This window comes from Castor canadensis, chromosome 3 (genome assembly GCF_047511655.1).
Source record: "Castor canadensis chromosome 3, mCasCan1.hap1v2, whole genome shotgun sequence".
NCBI lineage: Eukaryota > Metazoa > Chordata > Mammalia > Rodentia > Castoridae > Castor > Castor canadensis.
Window position 1 is genome coordinate 72,943,419 of NC_133388.1, and position 22,411 is coordinate 72,965,829.

The window sequence follows — 22,411 nt, forward strand, 5'->3', positions numbered from 1 at the left end:
GTCCCAGAGTTCAAACCCAAGTACCACCGAACAATAATAATAATAGTAGGAAAAGGAAATGTTCCGTCCATCTTCACATACCTGTAAAATAAGAAAATTAACTTTCACACAGTGTAACCGTGTGGTAAACGACGTCCCAGTGGCACATTGTACATCAGTGTCAGAGCACTTGTGATGTCATTGCATTGTTTTGTCGGTTACTTGTCTGAGTCCTTAACCTCAGATTCATTTTTGAGTCAGTACTACTGGTCTTCTGTTCCCATAACCAATAGTAATAACAAACAACAAATGAAAAATTAAATGATTATCTCTTTGCAAGATTTGTGACATTTTTAATTAACCAAAGTTTTAATAAGTAGAAGAGAAACTATGCCATGGTTCCCCAGATTTTTATATCCATTTCAAAAAATTTTCCTATTATTGCTTATACTCTCTCTACAACAAAATTAGAAATAAGGGCAAAATAGTTTCTGCTGGGTATTGAGGGGGGGGAGCAGGAGGGGGTGGAGTGGGTGGTAAGGGAGGGGGTGGGGGCAGGGGGGAGAAATGAACCAAGCCTTGTATGCACATATGAATAATAAAAGAAAAATGAAAAAAAAAAACAAAAAAAACAAATATATTTAAATTTATCATTTAAAAATAAATGGACTTTAAAAATTCCCAAGACATTACCCACATTTGAAAATAATGCCTGTGGGACACACCATATGTTAAGTCTGAAGACCGGGCTTGGTATGCAAATTCAATTCTTTAGCAAAAGTCAGTCCTGGAAGAGCTCTGAACCCACATGTCACAAATAACAACTGGAACTGATCATTTCTGGATCTGTAGTCAATCCTTGAACACATGAGAAAATATTTTTCTTTTTTGTACCTTAATATTCTCATCTAAAAGTTTAGGAGATTCGACTTGCTGCTCATTTAGGCTCTTTTGAGCTCTAAAACTTCTTTGATTATATCTGGTCTTTTATTTAGCAACCATACACAGCTGGATTTAAGTGTCATATGGGGATTTAAATGTCAATGTGTAGCAATATTAATATGCTTTTCAGTTGTTCTTATCAAAAATTTATCTACGTGAAGCCAGCTTGGGCTATACAGTAAGAGTATCTCAAAACAAAACAAAAAAAAGTTATCTATATTCCTATACATTTATGTGTAGTGAATCCATTATAAATATTCAACATGTCTATTCTTAAAATGCTTTAGCTTTTGTATTTCATTTAGCCAATGTCTAGTCCATTTGGGCTGTTATAACAAAAATACCATAGTCTGGGTAATTTATAAACAATAAAAGCATAGATGGAAACATTGGAGTCCGTTGAAATGATCACATAGTAAATCAATAACAGAGTCCAGAACGATGTTCTGATTAGATGATTTTGCAAAGCATGCTAAAAGAATCTGCTTATGCAAGCTTCATAGTAATGAGTAAGTTATTGAAATAACATCTGTAGGTGATTTTTTTTCTCCAAAATAATTTTTCCTAATTACCAACAAATTTTAACTCTATATTTATTTGTCTAGTTTATGCCACTTAATTGTAAATGATTAAGATTGTAATACTGGTGTATTGGGGTTATTATATGCTTTTTAAATGTTGAACAATACCATAAACTATTAATTTAATACTAATTTTATTGCTTTTTATAGCATTTGCAGGAAAATTTTTAGAATAAATGAGAGTAAAATTCCAGTAAGTGCTATTCTTAGTAAATTTCAATAAATTATTATACTTTTAATTAAAAACTCTCTAGTCACATTTTAATTTTAATTTTTATAGACCATTTTCTATGTCAGTAATATGATTTTAGAGTTATCATTAGCATTTATTTTACTCTTCTATTGCTGTTTTTCCTGAAGTGAGTTTATACACAAAACTAATGACTTTCTATACAAATACCCATATAAAATATTTAAATGCCATGCACATATCTGTTCCTTTTCTTGATCGTTTTGAGCTCAGTAGATATTTCAGGTGATCATAGGTATAACTTTCATTCCTAACTATATCATGATTGTAAACCCTAATTATAAGAAAACATTTTTGTTTTAAAATATTGGGAATCTAGAAATGAAGAGATTTCTACTCCAGGAAATGAGAATGTCAGTGTTTTAAGAGCAACTGAACACCCAATGTGCTGGGAAGAGACACTTAGAATTTGGAACAATAGAACTACTATACAAAATAAATCAGTACGCACCTAACAAGGGCTTAGTATGTTTGCATTTCACTCAGGTATTTTAAAAAATCACATTGAGTAAGATGCTAAGTAAGAAGCTAAGTCAAGATGAGATAAGCATGAGAAAGGCCTACGGGGTTCACCAGGAGTGGAAAGGAAAAAAATAGAGCCTAAAACATGATGAACTTAAGCCCAGAAAACTTCCACATCGCCAGGAGTATGGTATTGAGAATTCGTCACCTCAGTCCTTCCTTCTTTTTGTCTGTATCATTCCTGAATGAAATATGAGGACTGAGCCACATAGTAGGTCCCAAGAAGGACTCAGCCCCCTTCATGGCCATTCTGCTAAGTGGAGGCTGATGCATTTGCAGAAAACAACTCTCCAAACCAACAGAGTAGCTTTGCATCCTGATTAAGCACTTGCAGATCAAGGCTGCTGAGCAGTCTCTTCCAGAAGCTTTCTCAGGATTGCTCGGCAGAGTCAGCATGAGATCTTCCTAAAAATATACTAAGTAGGAAATGGTTCAGATCCAAACTGGAAAGTGCTGCAGGAGATAATTAGGGTCAGAAGTAACTTGTCAGGAACTCACAGGGTATAAATAGGTTCTTGATTAACCACTGCATGATGAAGAGGATAGCAAATGGCATTCTGGACACAGATGCAAATAAAGAGTTGAAAAGCACTACTAGTTTTCAAGGCCAAAAGAAGAAAATTTTTTTCTGAAATCAATTTCCACTTTACATAATCACTCAGGAAACCAATTAAATGAAACAAGACAATGTCTTTGTTCAGAAATTAATTTCTATGCTAATCTTGAACCCTAAAATTTTGCTAATCCTGTTGCAGTTTAATTGCTCAAAAAAAAACCCCACATTTAGCCATGATTTCTAAATGCCACTGTTTACCAGTTTTCACAGAATACTTAGTTCTGATATAGAACTTTAAAAAAAAAAAAAGGAAGAAGGCTGGCAGAGTGGCTCAAATGGTAGAGTACCTGCCTACAAAGCATGAAGCCGTAAGTTCAAACCCCATACTGCCAAAAAAAAAGGAAATAAAAGAAAGATACATTTTAGCTCATGGTTTTGAGGTTTTTAGTCCATGGTTGCTTGGCCCCATCATTTTGGGCCTGTGGTGGCATAGTACATCATAGCAGAGAGGTCTGTCCACTGCATCAAGGCCAGGAAGTAAAAAGAGAAAGAGAAGAAAAGTAGGAGCTGGAGTCCCAATATCCTCTTTAAGGGCATACCTCCAATAACTTAGCTTCCTTCCACTAGCCCCCACCCCCTAAAAGTTCCACCACCTCCCAATAATACCTTAAGCTGGCAACCAAGCCTTTAGGATATTGGCCTTTGTGAGACATTTAAGATTCAAACTATAACAACCCCTTCCACAGCCATATCAAAACATGTAAGTACAAATAACTATAGCTTTAATATGGACCCAGAAAGTAGATAGGCACCTACAAACTCTTCTATTCCTCTAGAGGAAAATTCACTATGACATCTAAGAAAGCACTATTTTTTCAGTCATTTATTTATTGACTCATTCATTTAACCAACCTTTATTGAGTGCTAGATGTTGTGTTTGGTTTTGGGAATACGAAGATGAAGACATGCATCTTCATCCTCATTACTAAATGTGAGCAACAAACAGAAGAATGATTTCAGACTGCAGTGTAGGAGAACAGTCTCTACAGGGAGTGAAGGTGTGCAGGTGTACTGAGGAAGGGTTCCTCGAGGTGATGACTATTCAGAGTCTGAAGGAAGAGATAGAGCCGTCATGGTTGAACAGTATATTCAAGGGCCAAGGAATAGGCACGTGTGCAGAGGTGTGGAGAGAGAAGTTGGAGTTTTGATTTAATATAATGTCTTTGTTTTATTATCTCTTGTTTTGGTTTATTTTTTTCTAAAGGCAAAAGAAAAAAACCTGAATGGGAATCATTTGGAAGGACAGACGATCTGTGATTACACTGTCTGCATCTCTTATTGCTGTAGGCCAAAGACCCAGTAGTCTCCAAAGACCCCTTTTCCACTTTAAGTTTTTCTGATTTTCAAAGCTGTAGCACAGATTTAATAATAGACGTGATTTTAAAAAAGGTCAACTGTCACTTGTGACCATTGCAGACAGGACAGGTTGCGGGGTGTACAGGGAGAATACAGGAAGGAGTCCAAGAGGCATTGCCAAATGGCCCATAATCCAATAGTTTTCCAAAACTCTACCAACTCTCCTTCCTCAACCCCCTTTGAACATTGCTTATAACTTCTTTGAGAAGTGTGATGTATTTCCATTCTTGGAAATCTCTAATACTGGAATTATACGATATAATTCAAAACAAGATCCACATAGTTTTATCCTAAATTTCTCATTTTCAATACTTAAAAATTCAGAATTCTTAGATTCTCTAATATAAAGGAAATAATGGAAGCATTTGTTGCCCCTCTGAAAAAGAGATCTTGAGAGTGCACATTAAGTTTAGCAGCTGTCATTGTGTGGAGCTTCAATAAAACTAGATTATTATTGTAGAATCTATTGAGAAGCACTTCATTCCATTTGGCCTGCCTTTTCAAGTCCATGTTATAGAATAATTTTTAAGTGAATATCTCATTTAAACAGCTAAACGCAATGCAGTACAAGATGAATGCATGCAAAACTTAAAATGGACACAACTTTAAAACAAATCTTATGAGGAAAACCAAAATATTAAGATATCCTTAAACTTTCTGATTTATTAACAAAAGTGGCATAATTTTTCCCTTGTCTCTCTTCTGTTTAAGAAGCTTAAGATTCTTTTTGTTTTTTCCAGTAGTGGGGCTTGAACTCAGGACCTACATCTTGAGCCTCTCCACCAGCCGTTTTTTTGTGATGAGTTTTTTCAAGGTAGGGTCTCCCCAACTATTTGCCTAGGCTGGCTTTGAACTGTGATCCTCCTGATCTCTGCCTCACGAGTAGCTAGAATTACAGATGTGAGCCACCGGCGCTCTCCTTATAATAATATCTCAATGCATTTGAAAGATCAATTAAAGTAGAGCAGAATTACAACTTCATATAAGACAGGGAAGAATAACATAACAAAGAGCTAGGTACAGTTTAATGCAGCAATTCTACTTCTAGAACTCCAGCCCATAGAAAGGTAAATAGACAACAATGTCCCTTGCTGCACTATTTGTATTAGTGAAAAAGGCAAAACCAACTTACTCTTGTTGAAAAAGAGGAGTTGTTAAATAAATCATACTAGAACCAGTATGGAATGCTATGCAACTATTAGAGAGAATGAGTTCTATTTATATGTATTAATATGAAAAGATCTCTAAGACATATTACTAAGTACCAAAAACATGTTAATTAATAATATACATAACTGGATATATTTATCTGAACAAATATATGCTTGTATATGTACATATATCTGTAAATTTAACATATGGGAAAAGGTTTGGAAAGGTGCATACCTGCAGAAGAAAGTACATGGGGTTCAAATGAAAGGGTAAGAAGATAGCATAGAAGAATTTGTTACTTCTTTTGCTTTTTTCCTAAGTTTTTGCCATTAAAGCTTAGTACCAGCTTCTTATTTTTTCTTGATATTGAACATTTTCAAACACCAAATTATATAATCCCAAAGCCCTAACACCTGTGATTGCTATGCATTGCAACTTTATGCTACACAGATTGTATCATTTTGTACTATGTGTCAAGCATATCACTAAAAAGACATAAAACACATGCATTTACCTGTGACAATTCACCTTGACTAGGTCATAGAACAAGTAGATTGCAGACTGCAAAGTTTTTAAAGTGCCATATAAGAGTCCTGAAACACATTGACACTCCTCACATTTTGCAGACATAAATGACACGTACCATCAAAACCACAGCCCATCTCATATTTGTTACATTTTTGACAAGCAATTTTCATTCAGTGCTGCTTACTCATTGCCATAAAACTAAAAGAAATATACCAGGTTTTTTTCATTCAAAACTATCAAGGAGTACTCAAGTATACTTTTATAATGCTGTCATTTCTTAATATTATCAGAATTAGTATAATAAACCCTGACTAAAATACAATAACTTTAATTATATAGAGATTTTTGTTCCATGGTACTCAGCTTTACCTAGTACTTAATGCCCTATTTCCCTTCCTCTCTCCTCTCTAATTATATTTTTCCTCCAATTCTTTCTTCATGTCCATTTTCCTGCTTTTCATAAATATCTATTAAATACCCATCATAATCAAGCAGTGTGCTAGGTGCTGGAAATTCAAAGATGAATATGACATAATCCCTGCCTTGGATGAGTTTATATTCAAGTGTGGTAGACCCACATGGAAACAAGTAAGTCTGAATAAAACATAATATCATAAGCAAAATTCTAATGAGACATGAAATAGCATTTATTGGGCATCTACCACATATCAAGCACTGCATTAGATGTTGTAGATACATTGTTCATCTAGCTTTCTCATTTAGCCTTCAGCTTTCCCATAGAAATTTTTACCAATTGCAAATGAGGGCTTGAATTCCAGAAAAATTAAAGTGTTAAAATTTTTAGAGCACTAAGAAATAATCAGACCTATTAGGGGGCTAAATTATAAATTCGGCTCATTAATTGACTTGTCAATACCTACTCCAGAACTAGAACTCAAAAATCTTGTACTTATTAACCAAAGCTCACTTTCAAAGAAAGAAGAGAGAGAGAGAGAAGAGAGAGAGAAAGAAGAAAGAAAGAAAGAAGGAAGGAAGGAAGGAAGGAAGGAAGGAAGGAAGGAAGAAGGAAGGAAGGAAGGAAGGAAGGAAGGAAGGAAGGAAGGAAGGAAGGAAGGAAGGAAGAAAAGAGAAGACGGCAGGGAGGGAGAGGCTGATACAGTTCATTACCATAAAGCACAGTGTTTGGTTTTGAATTTCAAGTATAAGAAAACAACAGCATCACCTTATCAACAGTTAATTCAGAATATAATTGATAATCATATAACTGAATTTCCTAAAAGAAAAACCAACAGCATTGATATTACATACAGAAAGTGGAGGACTCTGGAAACGCTACTGAATAGTTTATTTGATCTTCATTTTACCAAGTTTCTTTAATTTCACAGCTTACATGTATCCTTAAAACAAGAGATAACTTTCCTTTTCTTGGGGGTGGGGATGATAGGGGTATTGGTATAGGTTCTATAGCTAAGATATTTCCAGAGGCCTTAGCCTTATAATTTTGCAGATTGTGTCATATGTAATTGGCAGGGGTTGAGGGGGCACTTGCATTTTATAGCTAGTAAAACTGAAGCCCTAAGATTATTAACTGCTCCCAGCTCAGAAAGTATACTACAAATGCAAGCCGCCCTCTTGGAGTCTTTACTCCCATTTCCTAAATGGGGAACAGGAAATGTTTTCGCCTTTTTCCTCTACTTTTCCCTAATTTAATCCCATTATACTAAAATAAATCCTGTTAAAACTTCAAAAAAAATGAGGGTATTAACTAAAAGATGACAGAAAGGACAGCTAATGAACTTTCCTCAAAAATATTGTACAGTTTAACATTTTCTCTTTTTCAATAAAGATGAAAGATAGCTTACCTGTTTCCTTCTCTCCTTCCAACAAACATATTAAACACCTGTTGTGTTCTGGGCTTTGGGCTAGACACTACAGATACCAAGATAAAATGACTCACAAGGTAACAAAGACAATCCTGTGAAGAGCGTATTTTAATATTCTATTATTCTATAGTAGAGGCACTATGAGCAGCTAGCACAGTTACCATGCTCTAGGCACTGTGCTATGTGCTTTACATGGATTACCTCATTTAATACCTAAAGCAACTCTGTTAGGTAGGTATTAATATTGTCTTCATCTTCCAAACCAAGATAATAAGACTAATAGAGGTTAAGTATTTGCCAAGGTCACACATCCAGAGAGTGACATTGCCAGGTGTTTGTATTTTAATATAATGTACATAATGCTACTAGGATGAAAATACAAACAAATTGCTATGGGAGCTAGAAAGGCATAAAGGGGAGTGACTGACTTGGCTTCAGATAGTCCAGAGATGCTTTATAAGGAAAATAATAATTGAGATTTATCTTGAAAGAAGAAATAGTGGATATTCACTGGGTGGAAAAAAGAAGGCAAAATGTATGCAAAGTCACACATAAAAGGGCAGAGCAAGGTTGAAGAAACAGTTCAGGATCAGCAAGAAATGAGTCAACAGATCTAAAGCCAGATGAGGATGGTTTGCATGCTTCAACAAAGAGTTTAGGCTTTATCCTGTAGCTGCAGAAAACTAAGATTCAAGTAGACTGAAAGAGGTGTGTGTGTGTGTGTGTGTGTGTGTGTGAGACAATGCTTATGACCATAGTGAGAGCAGGCTGGCATACAAAGTCTACCTATAACTGCAATCGTCTAGGAGAGAAAAAAGGGGCTTCCTGAGACTCCACCTCTGGAGAAGTCCAGGTATTCAGACTATCGTTCTGTACAGGATGCTGAAGGGGTAAATAAGACCAGGTAATGAGAGAAGTAATTATTCACACATCTTTTACATGCCATGTTACTGCATGGTTTTTTAAAAGTGTTTTTACATAGAGTATCACAGTTGACTCTCACAAGATCCCTGTGAGGCTATTTCTTGGTCTGTTTTGCAGAGGAGAATCCTGACTGCTGAACAGTTATCCAAGGTCATACAGGTAATCACTACCAGAGCTGGAAGAATCCAAGCCACCCAAGTCTCTTTTCTCCAAAATCCATAGCCTTTTCACAAAGGGCTTGTTTATGGACAATTCAATTTATACTTCCAGTCACTCCAGTTTGCTTTCACTGAATTTAAATAAAATACCTTCACGAACTAAAAGGTTAAAACAGCAGACATGGAAAAATAAGGGTCACATAGCAGATCCATAAAATGCAGGACTAGTTAGGGCTTTAAAAAAATGTTCTATTTCACCTTTGTTGGCACACTGCCATTCTCCTGAAAGGGAAATTTTTGGAGATGCCTATGTCATTTGCATTTGTGATTTTAGAAACTTCCCAGAAAACTATGATCTGAATAAACAGATGTAGTCTTAAGGTGAAAATTACACTTAACTTTACCTTGCAACCTAATTCCCAGATCAAGGTTATTTCCAAATGATTTTGAGTAGGCTTTACACATTTATATATATATCCACATACAGACACAAGCATGTGCATGCAAACAGTGTTAATTTAGAGGAACCAGGTTACTCTACTGCCTTTAGGACCAGTTCACAAAATCACATCCCTGTAACTGAATGCCCTTGTTACCATGTATCAAGCTTCATTCACAATGCCATGGCAAGGTGCCATTATACTGTTACTATCATTCATTAACTTTTGCAAATGGATTGGAAATGGTAATCTATATGGTACAAGTGCTATATAAATATTGGACATTGCTGGGTTTTGTTTTTATTACTCATAATCATTATCATTGCAACTATTTTCTAATCCAATTAACCACCAGCATCAGTACTAGTGGGATAACCCTGAAACCTTGTTTGGAGGATGTAGCAGTAGCAGGAGCCGCATATGCTTTTGACCAAAAAATAATCTTAGCACATGCTGCTTCAAAATAAAAAAGAATTTAGGATGTAACTCAGTGGTAAAGTGCTTGACTACATGCATAAGGCCCTGGTTTCAATCCCCAGCACCACAAAAAGAAAAGAAAAATCTCCTTCTATCTGAAAAGAGCTCTCTCTTTAGATAATCAGATTCTCTTAACCAAGTCAACCACCATCTTATGATTTCCTTCTCATTTTCCCCCCTTTTTTTCTTCCTTTCTAGTCATTCCATCTGAGGGCAGTTCCAAACACATTGTGAGGTTCCAGGTCTAGAAAGGTGAGAGAGTAGGAAAAAGAAAAGACAGACCAGACAGTCACCACTCCAGATTTGCATCCTCCTGCCATACTCTGGCTACACACCAAAATGGTTAAGATAAAATTTCCCTCTTGTCACACTCACCCTTGTATGAGGCTTTGGGTTGTTACCACTTTCGAAATCTCAGTGTATAGCTCTCCTTAATTCCAACCAGATCCTTAGGATATAATGCTTTCCATGAGGAAAAAAAAAATCCCAATCTGGAGGCATTTTGCCTGGCAATCAAAACTGCTAGCTGCAAGCTCCTCACAGACACCTTCTCATTAGGTTTGAGTTCACACTGAGGAGCTCTGTACTCTAGAAATCCATCTACACACAGCTCACCTCTATGAGCTAAAAACTCACACCAGCCATGCCTGAAGGGCATGACCAGGGAGACTGAATTTGACCTACTTCATACTTGGGTTCTTTCTCTGTAGGATCTTAATGAGTTTCCTTAAACCAAATCTTGGTTTCCCTAAAAAGCAAGGAAGAATACACGATTCAAAATGAATCATTTACAAATGTCCTTTTATCATATGCAATGTGATTAAAAACGCTGTTTTTCAATGAGGATATTTCAAGTGGATGACTACCACTTATTCATTATATGAGCAGGAACTACCTAAAAAAAGGGTAAATTAAACTCTCAGAAAACTCAAAAAATGTTATTTTGGTGAGTGATTCAGCCTCTTTCCCTCAAACCAAGCTTTATGCTAGAAGCAATAGCATATGAGGAAAATGGGTGTTTTGAGATGCATTTCATATTTTCCTTTTCTCTTTCTGCTGGAGGAGACTAATGAACAGTGAAATGGCCGAGAGGTAAGCAGGAAGCCACTGTGGAGAGCAGGAGAAGCAAATAATTCGCAAATGGTAGCTAGGTCTGAAACAATGTAGAATTCAGTGTATTCCCACTTTACAAGGTAAGGGGAGAGACAAGGAAATAATAGTCATGTTAGCCTAGGTAATGATAGTAATTAATAATTGCATGCCTTTTACTATGCCAGGCCAGTGCCTGCCAGGTATTTTATATCCATTATCTCTCAGCAATCCTATAAGGGTAGCATTATCCTTATTTTAAAGAAGAAAAGTTGGAGGCTAAGAGAGTTTGGGAATTTGCCCAGGTCCACATAGCAGGGTAGTGGAGCCTGAATTGGAACCCAAATTCAGTACTCTTTCCTTTCATCATCAGTCTTTGTACCACTCCTTAACATTATGCATTCCTCAAATGAGAATAATATTATATTATTACATCAATTTGAAACATATTAAATGACATTCCAGCAAAACATGTAGGAATTCAAATCTTAATGAGCATAAAAATTACCTAGGGAAATTGTATAAATTTCATATTCCTGGGACTCAGTTCTAGAGATTGATATTTAGTAAGTCTGGGAAAGGGTCCAGATCACCATGATGTAGCCCAGGCTGACCTCAAACTTGTGATTCTCCTCCTACCTCACACTCCTGAGTACTGGAAGTACAGGCACGTACCACCAGGCCCAGCAGAAATCTACATTTTTAATAGGTATCTGAGTGATTAACGTAAGTCATTCTCAGACCACACATTGAAAAAAAAATGTCACAGACCTTATCCTAAATTACCAATTCTCAACTTACCATTTATTTCCTTGCCTTTTATTATTTACTTTATTCTAAGATATGAGCTATGCCAATGAGGTACTCTGGTAAAGATGAAAAAAAATACAACACTGGTAGGAAACCCAAATTTCTAGGTATAACTCTGTTGTTGGTTATTTGGGAAAATATATAATTCCTTTAAATTTTTTGTGCCTTTGTTGTCTCACATGTAAAATGAAAAATTTCTAAAATCCAGATCTAAGACTTTATTTGGTTGGAGTAAGCCAATTTTCTTTTAAATTTTTAAATGATAATAAACCATAGAGCCTAAACATTTCAATGATGAAATTTAAGCAGAGTCTAATTTCTTTATTAATTCAGAATACCAACACAGTGCTTCAAAATATCATAGGTTTAGGGAAAGAAAATGGGAATCCAAAGATGGAAACAGTTACAAGTTTCATTACATCATTAAGGCAATTCATTTGTTTTCTTAGCAACCAATTTCCTCAATCAGGTAGTTGTACCTATAGCTAAAAGTGCTTCAAGTATATAGTATTTGAAATCTTAAAAATTAAGTTATTGGATAATCATTCATTCTAACTTTCAATAGCATCTAAAGTCCACAGCTATTTTGAGTTAGCTTTTAAAGAACTAAAGATAGCTTTTGATTTACATTAACATGTCTCTCGATAATAAAATCACAGTTAAAAATTGCTGACTTTCATCTTGGATAAAAATGCCCACAGTGTGGCATATTGGATGGTTAGTGTCCATGGAAACAAACTTAATAAGTGAAATGAGTCACACAAATAAAATACCAAGTTACAAAGGAGAAGAAAGACCCCTGGGCAGATGAGCTGTATGGTTCCAACTCAGTGAGGAAAATCACGAAGTGAGCTTGTTGCACCATTAAGAAAATCGTGGATATGTTTACTTCCCTTGAAATATTGCTCTTTGCTCTATGATTTAGTAACACCTTCCCGGAAGACACTAATTTGCTTGTTCAAACACACAAATATAACAGCAAAATTTGGTTAAAGAGTCAATGAAAAGATATATTATTACAAGCAAAATCTGAATCATCAAAAATAAAAGAAAATTCACTTAATTACGAACCAAGTTGAGATTGCACTATTTATAGCCATATTGAAGGACACATTAATCTCACTTTAGATGGTGTATAATATTTTCTCTAGAACTTGATGATATAATTTAATGACTCTTATTTTAAAAAGAGCTTTTCAACTCAACTCATGCTAGTTTTATCTTCAAATCTTTCAATTATACCACATTCCCCAAAGCATCATATTAAGTAAATTCAATGTATTCATAATCTTACATAATATATATAGAAAAGTCACATAGGGAAGTATACTAAGATTATTTTCATGTTTCATAAGGATAAGTGTACTTTTTCTATGTATTTACTAGCTATTTCCCTAGCAAGATCTTGAGGAATTCATAAATTGACTTTGACTTCTTCAGTTTATGATTTTGTAGCATCCAAGAAAGATAAAATGTTTTCCACTATAGCTAAAGAGTATGACAGTGCTATAATCTATTTACTTGTATTATAAGATAAGCTCAGAAATTAAAAAGAAAAGGTTACTTTTTTCGGTCAAGAATTCAATTTTTTAAATATTCCATATTAATCTTTAATAACATCTGTAAATTCCATGGCCCAAAAAGCCAATAACTAGGTTTTCTTTTCTGACTTAAAAATTCTAGATAACATAAGGAGCAGGTGAAGGAAGGGGAATATGGTAGAAGTGCTATATGTTCATGTATGAAGATGGAACATGAGACCTGTTGGAAGTATTCTAAAAAAGGGGGAGGGAGAATCAAGGAGAAAGATGGAGGGGATGTATCTAACTAAGATATATTGTAAGCACTTTTGTAAATGGCACATTGTATCCCCAGTATAACTATAATATGCTCATAAATAAGTAAAAGAAAAGAATTCTAGTCAATAACCTATTATCCACACAGGAACTTAGAATCAAACCACCTCTAAGCCATCAAAGACCAGGTGGGCTCTGGGCTATATAGGAGCTAAGGCACTTTGTGCCTTCACATTTTCCTGAATCTGCTAGAGGAAAAAAAAAATTCTGTGAGATTGAAAGGGGCTGGAAAAACTACAGAACCTCTCTACCAAGGCAACAGAAAAGAAAAGAGTATATCACCATTGAATAAGGGACTTCTATAATCAGAAATCATTGGGATGCAACTTGTCCTGTAAAATTTGCATTTAATTATGTAATTTCTTAAAGACTTTGGGCCCACTTACACAACATTGGATATAATTATGGTTTAATTATATCAATCAATGCTGAGGGGAACATACACACAAAAAGAGAGAGAGAGGCCTTTGTTGGAAATGTATCTATTTTGTAACTATAGAGTAAATAACTTTTTCAAAATTATTCTTTAAGCATTCAGGATTTTGGTAGACTAAATAATTCTGGTGTCTGAAAGATCAAGAGAATATCAAAATAGATTAAATTAATTTACTACAGTAGCAGCTAAAATTTATCAAATGTTTGATATAAATGATCTTGGTTAATCTTTCTGGCAGTTCTTTGAGGTAGATATAATTATATATTCTGTTTTATAGATAAGGAAACCGAGGCTCCCCCAAAAGTTAAGAAACTTGCCTAAGGATTTATAGCTGATAATGGTAGAATCAGAATTTAACCCAGGCAGCTGGGTTCCAGATCTGACATGTTTAAACAGTATGATATGCCACCATCCATAAATGAAAAGTAATGGAAACTCCTCTTTTGTCTTCACAAATCCAGCTCTGTAATGGTCAGCTTATCTCTGCCTACCTGTCATTAGTTGTCAAGGAAATGAGTCACAGATCTCCAAGGTAAGCAGCATAAAGCATTCAAATGAAATTTGAATAAGGAACTTTCATTTTTACTTATGCTGCATTGCGCTGCATTGAAGGCAATTTATTTCATTCAGTACTTCAGAGGTCACACTATTAATTTTGGTATATGATACTAGATAGAAGACATGCCCTGTCCAATTTGTTGTACTCTTAATAGGAATTTCTTTAGCATTGAGGATATGGAGTTCAGCAGCATGGAATTATGGCTTCTGTGAACACATTCCAAGTCCTAAAGCTCCTTGGTAGGGGTTGAGAAAAATGAACAACTCTCTACATAAAATTTGTAAGAATTGGCCATAAAACAGAACTCTGATTCATATCATGCTGACTGAGAAAACCTCACTCCCTTGAGGTAGCTGGAGGAAATTTGTGGTCTTCTCCAACCAAAGAGCTTGGGATGTCCCAAGAGCACCTTCTCAGCAATGGGACTCTTATAGTCCATCTCTTATCTTTGGAGACCAGTGGGTTTCTCAGCCCCAGTACAAATGCTAAGGAATCTCAGGAACCCTCTGCAATTTCTAAATCTTAGGGGCACAGCTAAATGGTATACACTATTTCCTTCTCTAACCTTTCTCCTCCAAATTGTGGGGTTCTGTGTTATCTGTACAGACACAGATCTCAAGCCTTTGAAAAGTGACAATGATCAAGTTCTCTTTTTCACTAGAAAAGACTGGAAATGCTAAGAAGGTTTTAGTAAGTTATATAATATATAAAATCACCTAAAAGTAGAAGTGCCTTTTCAAAAGGCATCATCCTCAACTGTAATCACAATGTTATTGTCTACACTCAAGTTCATCCTATATTTCATGCAACATTTTATTATTTCCTTATCTGACAATGGTTATTCTTGAAGCCGTGATCAGATTAGAAGGTTAGGCAGATGGCACCTGAAATTTAGATGGATTTTTATGTCACTAAAAGGAATGTTTGCTCTGCCTAAGAAAAGTATTGACTATGAAAGTCACAGGCTCCAGACCATTTCCTGTGGGATTTTCCCACCATCCTTCCAATTAGTCAGTCAAAGTGATGTTTCTCTAAACATGGTCATTTATTTTTCTCTGGAGGGTTGCCTTCTATTGAATCCAAGAAAGATGATCCTGGAAAAGAAAGAAAGCTTTCTACACCCCCCAGTGCAATATTTATGATTAATTGCAGTTCCTCAATGAATGACAAAGGAAAAGTGCATTCAATTTCCTTGTTCTCACATAAAAAAGCATTTGTTGCAATTTGAGTCTCAGCCAAATTCCATTGTTTAGGCAATAATTAGTCAAATTAAACCAATCACTAGTAATCATAACAGAGATTCTACAATTGCAATTAGACCGATGACCTTGGACTTATGAAAATAAAACGTGGGGTGTTTAATTGCATAATGCAACCCTACAATTCTATACCTATAAATGCAAGCCTTTTCTACTAGTAGATTAATTTAGAATACCCTGAATCTAAACATTGCTGAAAGTGACAAAACTATGCTAAGTTCTGTAAAACACACATGTAGCATTTTACTTTAAACAAATCAATCCATTATAAAAATAAAATAAGACTCTCATATAAATAATGACTTTAGATATTTCAGAAATATGAATAGACTTTGCAGCAAAGATTTAAATTGAACTGTCACAGGAAATTGAGTCTAGTTAAAATTATCAAATGATTAAAACAAACCAACAACTTTTCTAATCAGAGAAATGCTGAATCTGTTCAATACCCACTGTCAGTTAAGAAACAGGCTAGGTTATGCAGACAAAAACAAACCTCAATTTGGTTGCTTCACATCAACAAGACTATGAATAAAAGACTCTTCCAGCACAGTAAGCAAATTTCCCCTTTAATAAGAAGCAAGGAAAAAGCAATATTTCAATGTTTGCTTTCCTTCCTCCGAGGGAGAAGGTTTCACTGTGACTTACTTTACTTTCTTTTCATTCTGTCCTATTTTTTTGGCTCTCACAGTCAGCTCCAGTAGCAACATGACAATACCACTTTGCACTTGCCCAAAGCGCCTTTTCTCTAAAACTCTCAGCTGTAGTCTATGCGAGGAGCGTATAAAGCAGGGGAAATGATGCAAACATTGAAGTCCATCCTCTCGTACAACTGTTTGACAGACCCAGAATCATCTTAACTCAAGACTGGGTATGAAGGACATCTCTAAAAATGCAAAATAGACACAACAATACAATACAAAAAAACTCCCCAAAAATCATGCTTAGTATCCTTGAGGCCTCCAGCAAGTTTGACCATTATCTTGAGCTCTGTGTCACATACAAATAAAGGCAAGCCTCTTTCCTTCATGAGGATGTGAAGAGTAACTAGTCTGCATTTTCTAAAATAGAATTTGAGGGGAGGGGAATCACATCATTGGAATTCTAAAAATAAGGCTGAAGTAGCTACCCAGAAAGTATCCATCATGAATGCATGTTTCTAGAATAGGGTACACTCACATTTCTATTTTTTTTTAAATGGAAAGACTCATTTGTCCAAGGAAGAAACATCTCAAAATTTCAAATTGTTGAAGATTATAGTTACACAATTATTTTTTAATGGAAGAGAGAATTTTTTTTTTACAATATCAGAGCTGTCTGATATATGTTTAAGGAGATCATCATAAGACAGAGTTTGGATTCCCCAGACATTGGCAAGTACCTGGATTTTAGAGATCCTCTTTGCTCTTAGCATTTATAATGACCTTCAAAACTTAGAGCAGATTCTGCTTCACATTTTATGAAAGATGCAAATAATTCTTTTCATAGTTTAACAGATAATTAGAAGAGTTGGTTTGTGGGAGCTGACAATTTCTCATCCTAGTTTTAGAATTTAATGAACCCAAAACAAAATATGCATAATAACTACAACCATACCAAAAGAAAAACCATACCAAAAGAAAACATAGGGAAAGAATACATCTACTGAAATAATCAGAGAGAGTCTTTCATATAATACATGTTTCTTCTAGATCAAAGAAGAATTTTCAAAAAAGTTTACAAAACCATAAATAAAGTATCATCCTGTTTTTGTTTTCTTTAAAAATGTACATACAGACAAACAAATCAACAACAGCAACATATAGAAAAGAAAATAAATCATGGCAAAGTGGAATTTATCCTAGGACTGCAAGACTGGTTTAACATTGGAAAAGTCAATCAATGTAATTTATCATATCAATAGACTAAAGAAGGAAAATCACACAGCCATCTCAATATTAGTATGAATACATTTGAAACAATTATACATGCATTCATGACACTTTCAGCAAATCAGAAAATTGCTTAACTTAACAAAAGGCATTTACAAAAAAAAGGGAAATAAAACTATAGTTAGTATCATATTAAATTGAGAAAAAATGAATGCTTTCTCCCTAAGAATAAGGCAAGGGTGTTTGCTTTCTCCACTCCTACTCAGCATCTTACTGAAGGTCCTCAGAAATAAATGCATACAGATTGGAAATAAAATAAAATATTGTCTATTTGAAGATAATGAACACATCTAAGGATGCTCAATGTTAGTTATTACAGATATGCAAATTTAAACTACCATGATATATAGCTACATATCTATTAGAGTTGCTTAAAAAGTACTGGTCACGATATGAAACAATGAGACCCTTTCCTTGATGGTTGGAATAAAAAATGGTATAGCCAATCTGGAAAACAACTGGATGTTTTTAAATAAAGTTAAACATGTGCTTAACATATAATACAGTAATTCCATTCCTAGGTATTTACCCCAGAGAAATGAAAACTTAATATTTTTAGGACTTTATTCATAATTACAAAAAAGTGGAGATAATTCAATTGTCTTTTGATTGGTGAATGGAAACAAACATCTATGCAATGAAATTATTACTTAGTGGAGAAATAAATAAGCTACTCATACATGAACATCATGGATGCATCTCAAGAGCCCTATGCTAAGTGAAAGAATCCAAACTCAAAAGGCTACACACATCCTATGTGAATCTATTTATATGACATCCCAGAAAAGGTGAAATCAAAGGAACAGAAAACAGATCAGTGGTCACCAGGGGCCCGGGATAAGAATAAAAGGGACTGAAGGCAAGGACCAGGAAAGAACTTTTTGACAATGATGTAACTTGTTCTGTATCTTTATTGTGCATGGTGACATGATGGAATGTGTGAGTGTCAAAAATCACAGAGCAGCACCACAAAAGTATGAATTTTACTGTAGGTTAATACAATAAATGTAAAGACTGAATTAGCTCACATAGACACAAACATACAAAACTGAAAGTCCATATATAACATACTGATATTGATTATCTCTTAGATGTGATATGAATGATTTAAATTTTTTTCCTTGTCTTTTTCCAAAATTTTAAAATTATCCCCAATCAATGTGTGCAATTTTTGTTTCTAGGAGGGAAATAAAGCCAGTTCTATCTGTTGAGTGTGAACCTTGAGTCTAATTAAGATGGCAAGTGCCTCTTAGAGGGCTCCTTGATTCCAGTTTTTCTTCCCTCCTCCCCCTCTGCCCTTTATCCTTTGTAACAATTTCAATACGCCAATCTTTAGCTCAAAGCTACATTTGCTGATTGTTGCCTACTCAGGCAAGCCCTAATTTCTTTGCTGTGTTTTGAGTCTAGTTTTGGCATAAATAAGATTGGGCAAGATTTATTGAGCCCTTATTATGGGCCAGGCACTACTAGGTGTTCTAAATGCAATACCTTATATAATCTTAGCACAGCAACCTTAAACAATGTACTTTTTCAATCCTGAATTTACAGATTCCCATGACATATAGAAGTTGGATAATTCCAAAGTCCAAATTGTTAACCACTTGAAGTGGTGTGAAGTGGTCAGGGAACATGGCATCAGGAAGAAAGCTGCTTGGCTTCTAAAGTTTGACTCTCTACTTTCTAGCTGTGTGACCCTAAAAATAAAATAGTAGTAACTACCTCATCAGTTCGTTATAAAGATTAAATTACACATGTGAAGTTCCTGGCATATAATAATGCACTGTCCCCAAACTCTACCTCATGTCCAGTCCTTTCTCTTTGGCTCTAACAGGAACCCTCAGCTCCTATCAGGATGATCACCTAACTGTTCAGTAGCAGCACCAAACTCTTTATGCCTCTAGGTCATTAGTTTACTATTCCCTCAGCCCAAACACCCTCTCTTTTCTTTTCTACCATCTCTTTCCCTAGCCAACTAGCTAGGGATGTAGTTCCCTTACATCCAAAACAGTGATACTTTTTTACTTCTTTATGGATAGTCAGTAATAATTTTATGTGCATTAATTTTGTCTTCATTTAATATGGTCATCCAATTAGATAGTCACTAGGGCTCATGTGGTTATTTAACCTTTAATTGATTAAAATGAAGCAAAATTAAAATTTATTTTCTCATTACACTAGGTACATTTGCTCCAGCAGCTGGTGTCAACTGTGTTGGACAGCTCTAATACAGACCGTTTTCTTCACCATAGTAAGTACGATTGAAGAGTACTAACCTAAAATGTAAGTGCATGGAGAGTAAGAATTACAAATAAGATTCTGGAAACCCAGATGTGCATAATATAGTGATTTCATAGGAGGAGCTCAGTTGTGTACTCGTGTTTTGCTTTATTGATTCACCAAGGAGATTCACATTTGATTGGAATACTAATGTGGCCATTTGACCTAAGCCACAAAATACTGATTGATTAAATTATTCATTCAATTTTAACTTTTGTTTCAAAAGACCAAATTTCTAATAAGGCAGCCTATTTTCCCTTTTTTTAGAGAAGCAAAATAATTATTTTGCCAATGATCCCTTCCTAACAGAGCTGATGCAATTATACAGAATCTTAGATGTGAAACTGCTTTTGTTAAATACTCTTGCAAAACTTTACCTGAAATAATTCTCTTCGGTGAAAATCTATCCATGTGCCTGGCAGATATTGCCCCAATAACCTGCAGCATTTCAATAAAAGTAAAATGCCTCAGCATTGCTGCTACTACTGGAACCAGTTCCCTTGGGCACCTGAGCCCCTGTCTTATTCTCTCTTCACTGAATACCAGACTTCTAAATCACTCCCATGCCCTTAGGATATTTTATGCCCACTAATGATGCCACTTATTCTGAGCGCCTACAGTTTGGAAGCGCTCTGAAAAAGTAGCAGAAGCTAAGGCCAGTGGTGAATCTCCTACCCTATCATGTAAACATCTTAGCTCTATGCCGTCTGAGCCACTGTCCCAGAGTAAAAGACTCACAGAAATCAGACTACGCTTTCACCATTTCACTAAGACTGTTGCAGAGAAGTAGGTCACTAAGAAATAAGACATAAAATTAGCAAAATCGCATTTCCCCCCACCATATGCTAAGAGGTTTCTCCAAATGATAGTATACATGAAAAACCCATCTAGTAGACAGGAGGGTGAATTGAGAAAGTGGCTTCAGGAATGCAAAGATTGAGACACTCATGCAAGATGAATTGCTTTTTGGTAATTAGATTTGAGGATTTTTTTTGTCTTCTATGACTCCATTGTTTTGTGTGTTGCCAAAGACTTTTAAAATGCCAAGGAGATAAAGGTCTTTCTCCAATACTACATCTCTGGGCTTATAGTCAATGAAAACTTTTATAAAAATTTTTATAGGCTTATTTGCTAAATATTTTAATATTTAAGTGGTTCAAGTTTCAACCAAACTATAATTAAGACTTGAAGAAGAAAGTTATTCCGGGGTATGTCATTATTAGTTAAAAAGGGATAGATGTGAGTTTCAACTAATGAAATTAGCAAAATGAGCCTGATTATATATTTTTGGAATTCCCCAATTGCTCTTGGTTTCTCAGCATAAATAATTGGTCCCAATTATTAAAACTGAGAAATTTAACAAGGCACAAGATTAAAGTGCATGAACGCTGGGTCAACCTCACTCTCATTCATTAACAATTATTAAAAATGCTTTTAGCTGGGATCACATTTTGCATTCCAGAGAATTTTTTTAATTGACAGCAAATTTACATCCTTTCCTTATTGTAGCAAATTTGCTTGACTTTTGGTCTTTATGCTGACATTTTATAAACTAGTACTCTAGTTCCATCGAGAAATGGCATGATAATAATCTATGGCAAACACTTGCAAATTTTTTTAAAATGGGGAGGAGGAGTAGAGATAGTGGGATACACAGAACCCTCTGGCATCAGAAAATCAACAATATCAACAAAAATTTATTGGCAGTCTCTTTGCTTTGATCCACATGGAAATCCACCCCACTCCCAATCTATCCCTTGGGAGGTGTGGTGAATCTTTTCATTAAAGAGATTGGGATGGGAAGGAAGGATAAATAGACTTAAAGGGTCACAGAGTATGAAGAAGAGATGCAGAGAGAGGAAAGACTCAGATGGGGGTAGAGAGAAAGCCCAAGACATATGACTTGGAAAGAGGAGCAGAGAGAAACAAAACCTTCTAATTTAGAGGTTTCTGGTGTTAGATTAGGATTTCAGAATAATAATCAAATGGAAAGTCCAAGCAAGAGTGAAACTCTGCTGAAATTGACTTGCTCAGTGAGCCAAGTCACATTTTCCCTGACTTTTCCACAACACTACACTTCTCTGTTTATGCTCTCTTCTGATCATGATCCAACCTTTGGATTGTCCCTCATGCTATTCTAGTCATGCATTCTCTAGAGAGTGACAAATACTAATTCATAACCTCTTGTGTATTTGGATCAGGAAGTTATTTTTCATTTGAAAGTCAACTGAGATACTCATCCCCAAACCTTTACACAGTATGGCTGCCCAGGTTGCTTTCTGAGCCTGGCATTTCATTAATGAATACTAGAGATAACTCCCCAGACATTTTATAAGTCACCGCATCCTCTTCGCCATTGAAGCAGAGGTAAAGATATCGCAAGAGTGACTGATTCTGGGGGAATGACAACATGAAGCAAGTGTCT

The 22,411-nt window shown here is 35.3% G+C and overlaps 1 long non-coding RNA gene across 4 annotated transcripts in view; it reads left to right on the plus strand.

Moving 5' to 3' along the window:
• The window catches only part of LOC141421597 (uncharacterized), a 93,980-nt gene that overhangs the window by 13,627 nt on the left and 57,942 nt on the right, over positions 1 to 22,411 (plus strand). For 3 of the 4 annotated variants that reach the window (XR_012446199.1, XR_012446196.1, XR_012446197.1), the window contains exons 1-2: positions 14,380 to 14,492; positions 19,888 to 19,957. This is a non-coding gene — a long non-coding RNA (uncharacterized lncRNA). Of the gene's footprint in view, positions 1 to 14,379; positions 14,493 to 19,887; positions 19,958 to 22,411 lie in introns of those variants that run through there. The other variant, XR_012446198.1, reaches the window with a different exon arrangement.